Raw genomic sequence first — 7,895 nt, forward strand, 5'->3', positions numbered from 1 at the left:
AAGAGACACAGATCCCCTCCATCTCCAAAATCCACCAGATCAGAAGGAGGATCTGCGCATAAAAGATAAGATGCAGAATACCTGGCCATCTCAAGCTTACGGAATAACCTAGTATGACCACATTTAACAATGATTGTAAGAAATGGCTGCGGGGAGCAGACGTGCAAGGAATTAGACTTTTTTTTTTTTGTTTAAGATACCAATACAGTTTTCTTTCTTCTGTTGAGTGATTTTTCCTGGTTCTTTTTACACTACGATTCAGGTGTGTGTCACCCCTGGGATTGTAAATCCCTTAGAGTACTTCCAATTCCTAGCGTAGACTCAGCTATAGAGATGGATAAAACTATCTCCCCCTTGAAGTTACATGAAGATGCTCGAGCAAGGTTTTTCCTTTCTCTTCTTAAAATGTTTTGAAAAAACAATCCTATGATGTTATTGTTGATATATTTGTGCATACTGAGTCTAATGCCGGCGTCACACGGTACGATATATTGGGCGATATGTCGTCAGGGTCACGTCGTTAGTGATGCACATCCGTCATCGTTTGACATATCGTACCGTGTGACACCTCAGAACGAATGTGAACGAGCACAAATATTTACCTCATCGTTAATCATTGACACATCGTTCATTTTCAAAATGTCAGTTCTCCTTCTGTGCTCCGGTTGTTCATCGTTCCCGAGGCAGCACACATCGCTCCGTGTGACACCCCAGGAACGATGAACTGCAGCTTACCTGCATCCCGCCGGCAATGCAAAAGGAAGGAGGTGGGCGGGATGTTACGTCCCGCTCATCTCCGCCCCTCCACCTCTATTGGACTGCCGCTGTGTGACGTCGCTGTGACGCCAAACGTCCATCCCCCTTCAGGAAGAGGATGTTCGCCACCCACAGCGACATCATCCAGGAGGTAAGTACGTGTGATGGGGGGTTAACGACTTTGTGCACCACGGGCAACTAATTGCCCGTGATGCACAAACGACGGGGGCGGGTACGATCGCTCGTGCGATCGCACGCTAGAACGTCCTGTGTGACGCCGGCATGAGTGTTGGCTGTTCCTCGAGGCCCTCTTTCCCTTTTGTGTTTTCCTACCCTGTACTGTGTCTGTTTGATTGTCATGATGTGTACAGACTCATTTAAAGTGCTTTGGAGTAATCTGGCTGAATTTCGTCTGTCGGGACTGAAGGTGCTGCAGCAGCTGAAACTGGGCAAGGCCCAGAATTCTGGGGATTATGCGAGTCCGACTATTTTACACTCCAAATCAACATTCGTATAGTATCCATAAACATTAAGGGGTTAAACTCTAATATCAAATTGAGGCTAGCTTTCATGCAAGAGACCCACCATGACGACTCTGGTTCATTCCAGTTTACAAGAGGAGAATTTGCCACGGCATATGCCTTGCGATAAAAAGAGAGTGGAGTGGCCATTCTCATTGCTAGTAGCTGTCAAATTCAAATGACTAAATTTATCAAAGACTCAAAAGGCAAGTATATTATCCTGGCGGGACTGCTAAAGGGAACTCCAATTATCCTCTGTTATATATATGCACCAAACACAGGACAAATCCCTTTCGTAGAGCAAGTCTTATCTAAAGTAGCGCAAGAGCTCCCCTCTACATTGTTTATAGGGGGCGATTTTAATATGCTACTTTTGGAGATAAGAGACAGGAGTTCACTGCGTAACGCACAGCCAGGAGTGAACCTGATCAGACATCAAAAGCTTTTCGGGCCCTGATCCACAAGTATGCGCTCTTTGATATGTGGCGGGTGACTAAGGGTACCTTCACACTTAGCGATGCAGCAGCGATCCGACCAGCGATCTGACCTGGTCAGGATCGCTGCTGCATCGCTACATGGTCGCTGGTGAGCTGTCAAACAGGCAGATCTCACCAGCGACCAGTGAACAGCCCCCAGCCAGCAGCGACGTGCAAGCGACGCTGCGCTTGCACGGAGCTGCCGTCTGGAAGCTGCGGAGACTGGTAACTAAGGTAAACATCGGGTATGGTTACCCGATGTTTACATTAGTTACCAGCGCACAGCTGTGTGTGCAGGGAGCAGGGAGCCGCGCACACTGAGCGCTGGCTCCTTGCTCTCCTACCATAGCTACAGTACACATCGGGTTAATTAACCCGATGTGTAATGCAGCTACATGTTCAGAGAGCAGGGAGCCGCGCACACTGCTTAGCGCTGGCTCCTTGCTCTCCTAGCTGCTGTACACATCGGGTTAATTAACCCGATGTGTACAGCAGCTACATGTGCAGAGAGCCGGAGCCGGCAGCACAGGCAGCGTGAGAGCTGCAGAGGCTCGTAACTAAGGTAAATATCGGGTAACCACCTTGGTTACCCGATGTTTATCTTGGATACAGCTTACCTCAGCTGTCAGATGCCGGCTCCTGCTCGCTTCATTTGTCGCTCTCTCGCTGTCACACACAGCGATCTGTGTGTCACAGCGGGAGAGCGGCTTTGAAGAAAACGAACCAGGGCTGTGTGTAACGAGCAGCGATCTCGCAGCAGGGGCCAGATCGCTGCTCATTGTCACACACAGCGAGATCGCTAATGAGGTCACTGCTGCGTCACAAAAAGCGTGACTCAGCAGCGATCTCGGCAGCGAGCTCGCTGTGTGTGAAGCACCCCTTACCCTACCTCTTAACAGTACACATTGTACTCTTAGCCTCAATGTACACATACACGAATTGACACCTTTTTGAACAATCTTCTAGCCTTGCACCTTACTAAAGACTCAAATTGGCCATATTACATGGTCGGATCATACCCCGGTTTTGCATTGCTACCTCTAGGAAGGTGTGCCACTGGAGATTGAACGACTACCTCTTAGGCTGGAGTCACACTTGCGATTGGAAAATCGGACAGATTCTCATGCTAGAAAGTAGCATGAGCATTGTCCGAGTGTTGATCCGTGTGCAATGCAACTGAAATGCTATTCTGTGATTTTTCTCTAGATTGTAGTCCGTATGCAATCCATCTGTAATCAGTTTTTATTCTCAGCCGCTATGTCATCTGCCATTCAGCTCTGCTACATGCCCGCTGACAGCAGACACAGACAGAACCACATGATCAGAATGAACTCGGATGAACTTGACCCAACTTCATTGTCATCCTGCGGCTCTGTCTGTGTGTCGCGGCCAGATTTTCGGTCATCGGTGAAGGTCTCACCGGTGACCGCAAATCCCCCTGAGTGACTGAAGTGATCTGCGCGCTCAGCAGTGCAGTCACTGAGGTTACCCGCGGCCACAGCTAAAGTCCTCCATCTGAGATCTGTGGCCGCGGGTAACCTGACGTTATCGCTGATAGCGCGACTCACTTCAGTTTCTGCGGGGAGCTCACAGAGAGCGGTCGTGGTCTGTGGCCGCTCTGTCAGCTTCCGATGTAGCAGAGCTGAAAGCGTCTTGGGACCTCTGTGGATTACGTCAGACGCGGCAGGGTATTTGGGGACTTTAATAAAGTGGTGAAAGAGGGTGGGGGTTGTTTTTGTCATTTATTCCAAATAAAGAAAATAAACACATACACCCAAAAATCCTTTAACTTACATGTTAATGATGGAAGGTATCTCGGGTAAATGCCTGCCATGATTAACCTAGGACTTAGTGGCAGCTATGGGCTTCCATTAACTCCATATTACCTCGATTGCCACCGCATCAGGGCAATTCGGGATGAGCCGGGTACAGTCCCAGGACTGTTGCATCTAATGGATGCAGCAATTACGGGCGGCTGCTGGCTGATATTTTTAGGGTGGGGGGCTCCCCATAACGTGGGGCTCCCCATCCTGACAATACCAGCCTCCAGCCGTATGGCTTTACCCTGGCAGGTATGAAAATTGGGGGAGGGGGGGGACAGCACGCCGTTTTTTTAAATTATTTATTTTACTGCACGATATAGATCCTTCTACCGGCGGCTGTGTTTGTTTTCAGTGAGACAGCTGTCACTCAACATGTGGGCGTGTCTGACTGCAACCAATCATAGGCGTCGGTGAGTATGAGAGAAGGGGTGGGAGAGACCGAGAGAGAGAGAGAGAGACCGAGAGAGAGAGAGACCGAGAGAGAGAGAGACCGAGAGAGAGAGACAGAGAGACCGAGAGAGAGAGAGACCGAGAGAGAGAGACAGAGAGACCGAGAGAGAGAGACAGAGAGACCGAGAGAGAGAGACAGAGAGACCGAGAGAGAGAGACAGAGAGACCGAGAGAGAGAGACAGAGAGACCGAGAGAGAGAGACCGAGAGAGAGAGACCGAGAGAGAGAGAGAGACCGAGAGAGAGAGAGAGACCGAGAGAGACCGAGAGAGAGAGAGAGACCGAGAGAGAGAGAGAGACCGAGAGAGAGAGAGAGACCGAGAGAGAGAGAGAGACCGAGAGAGAGAGAGACAGAGAGAGAGAGAGAGACCGAGAGAGAGAGAGACAGAGAGAGAGAGAGAGAGACCGAGAGAGAGACCGAGAGAGACCGAGAGAGAGAGAGAGATATTAACAGACATCGCCAGACCTCATTCATTTCCAGTGTTCTCTGCAACATGCGATAACTGTATTTAGAAAAACGCATGTCACTAGGATGGTCTGTGTGCCGTCGTGTGACATCCGTTTTTTTTCTCGCACGCATAGACTTGCATTGGAGAGACTCGCGCGAGAAACTCTAAAAATCGCAGCATGCTGCGATTTTTTTTCTCAGTTCGATTTGAGCGGAGAAAAAAAAATAGCAGATCGGAGCTGCCTCATTGATTAACATTGGTCCGAGTGCAATGCGAGATTTTCTCGCATTGCACTCGTGCGAGTTAATTGCAAATGTGACTCCAGTCTTAAAGGCCCCCATGCATCAAACTAAGCTTGGGGGCCAGCTGGAAGATTTTTTTCCAGTTAAACAGTGGCTCTGTTTCTTCACTGTCGACCCTATGGGAAGCACATAACTCAGTTATGAGGGGGAATTGTAGATCCCTGGCATCTTACCTGAAGACAGATGCTAATGAGCAGCAGCAGGAGCTGACTCCTCACTTACGCGCTTAGGAGTGACAAATGCTCACGTATCCCTCTACTGCTAGGCTGAAACGCATAGTGGATGTGAGGAATAAGCTGAAGGCTCTATCTGTCAAAAAGATAGAGAAGTTGTTGATGTTCACCAGGCAGCGGTACTATGAGAAAGACAATAAAGCTCACTCCATACTTTCAACACAACTTAGGGACCGGACTGCACAGTCTATACCTCTGTAAGAGATGAGTAGAGATGAGCGAACCGGTCCCGGTTCGGCTCGAGGTCGGTTCGCCGAACGGAGGCCCCGTTCGAGTTTGGTTCGTCGAACGTTCGACGAACCGAACTCGAACCGCATAGGAAACAATGGCAGGCATTCACAAACACATAAAAAACACCTAGAAAACACCCTCAAAGGTGTCAAAAAGGTGACAAACAACTCACAACACAACACAAACACATGGGAAAGTGACAAGGACATATACTCATGCGAAAACAAAAGAGCAGGACAAGGAAAAAGAGGAGACACAGATATAGGCATGGCACGCCCTTCTAAAATCATGTAAAACACCGCAAGGTGACTCCCAGCGGAGTCTCCCTTTTTTCCAAAAATTGGGCCACACAGACACTCACCCCTTCAGTGGCAGCACTTGTGCCCCAGCTGTACACTTCACAGGTAGATATGCATCAAGCACATTCAAAAATACGCCATACTTAACCGTTTCCAGGATGACCCCAGGTTAGGTAGCAAAGTCTTTTCTGATCCCAGATCTGTTCATCTAGGATCATTTTTAAAAACACAGCAAGCAAGGGTTACTCCAAGCGGAGTCTCCCTTTTTTCCAAAAATTGGGCCCCACACACACCCACCCCTTCAGTGGCAGCAGTTGTGCCCCAGTTGTACACTTCACAGCTAGATTTGCATCGAGCACATTCAAAAATACGCCATAATTAACCGTCCCCAGGATGACACCGGGGTAGGTAAAAGTCTTTGCTGAACCATGACTTGTTCATCTTGTCTCCTTTTAAAAAACACAGCAAGCAAGGGTTACTCCAAGCGGAGTCTCCCTTTTTTCAAAAAAATTGGGCCCCACACACACCCACCCCTTCAGTGGCAGCAGTTGTGCCCCAGTTGTACACTTCACAGCTAGATTTGCATCGAGCACATTCAAAAATACGCCATAATTAACCGTCCCCAGGATGACACCGGGGTAGGTAGCAAAGTCTTTCCTGATCCCAGCTCTGTTCATCTTGGCTCCTTTTAAAAAACACAGCAAGCAAGGGTTACTCCAAGCGGAGTCTCCCTTTTTTCCAAAAATTGGGCCCCACACACACCCACCCCTTCAGTGGCAGCAGTTGTACACTTCACAGCTAGATTTGCATCAAGCACATTCAAAAATACGCCATAATTAACCGTCCCCAGGATGACACCGGGGTAGGTAAAAGTCTTTGCTGAACCATGACTTGTTCATCTTGGCTCCTTTTAAAAAACACAGCAAGCAAGGGTTACTCCAAGCGGAGTCTCCCTTTTTTCCAAAAATTGGGCCCCACACACACCCACCCCTTTCAGTGGCAGCACTTGTGCCCTAGTTGCAAACAGGATGTTTTGATTTGCATCAAGCACATTCCAAATCCACAAGCATTTACTCTCCCCAGGATGATACAGGGGTAGTAAATTCCTTCTGGATCCATGACTTGTTCATTTTGATGAACGTCAGTCTGTCCACATTGTCACTGGACAGACGCGTGCGCTTATCTGTCAGCACACACCCAGCAGCACTGAAGACACGTTCAGAGACAACGCTGGCAGCTGGACACGACAAAATCTCCAAGGCGTAACTGGATAGCTCTGGCCATTTTTCTAGATTTGAAGCCCAAAATGAGCAAGGCTCCATTTGCAAAGTCATGGCATCGATGTTCATTTGGAGATACTCCTGTATCATCCTCTCCAGCCGTTGACTATGTGTCAGACTTGTTGTCTCTGGTTGCCTTGCAAAGGAGGGTCTAAAAAAATTATGAAAAGATTCCATAAAATTGCTGTTACCAGCACCAGATACGGTCCTACTGGTACGGGTAGACTGTTGAAGATGACGAGACCATCCCATGTTTGGCAAGTTACAACTGGGAGAATCACTCCCTGCACCTGCACGGTTGTTTGGTGGAAAAGCCGAGCTAAGATCGAGTAACAGCTTCTGCTGATACTCCTGCATACGTGCGTCCCTTTCTATGGCTGGAATTATGTCACAAAATTTGGACTTGTACCGGGGATCTAATAGTGTGGCAATCCAGTAGTCATCATCACTTCTAATTTTGACAATACGAGGGTCATGTTGGAGGTAGTGCAACAAGAAGGCACTCATGTGTCTTGCGCAGCCATGCGGACCAAGTCCACGCTGTGTTTGTGGCATAGAGGTGGTAACCGTTCTTTCTTCCTCTGACATCTCTCCCCAACCTCTTTCAACAGAAATTTGACCAAGGTCTCCCTCATCCGCTGAGTCTTCCATGTCCATGGACAGTTCGTCCTCCATTTCTTCATGTTGTCCTGCACCTTCCTCAACATTTAGCCTGCTACCATGTGCCCTTGTTGAGCCCTGTCCCCCATGGTCCCATGCCTGCCACGTTGGTGATGATGAACGTCTGGACCTTGGTAATGTTGTTGTCCCTTGCGCATATGAATCCTCCTGTAGTTCCTCCCCTTCCTGTTGTCCCACCACCTGACTCCGAATAGTGTTTAGCGTGTGCTCCAGCATGTAAATGACTGGAATTGTCATGCTGATAATGGCATTGTCAGCGCTAAACATATTCGTCGCCATGTCGAAACTGTGCAGAAGGGTGCATAGGTCCTTGATCTGAGACCACTCCATCAGGGTGATCTGCCCCACCTCTGCATCTCGTTGGCCCAGGCTATACGTCATGACGTATTGCACCA

Source organism: Anomaloglossus baeobatrachus, chromosome 4, assembly GCF_048569485.1.
Source record: "Anomaloglossus baeobatrachus isolate aAnoBae1 chromosome 4, aAnoBae1.hap1, whole genome shotgun sequence".
Classification (NCBI taxonomy): Eukaryota; Metazoa; Chordata; class Amphibia; order Anura; family Aromobatidae; genus Anomaloglossus; species Anomaloglossus baeobatrachus.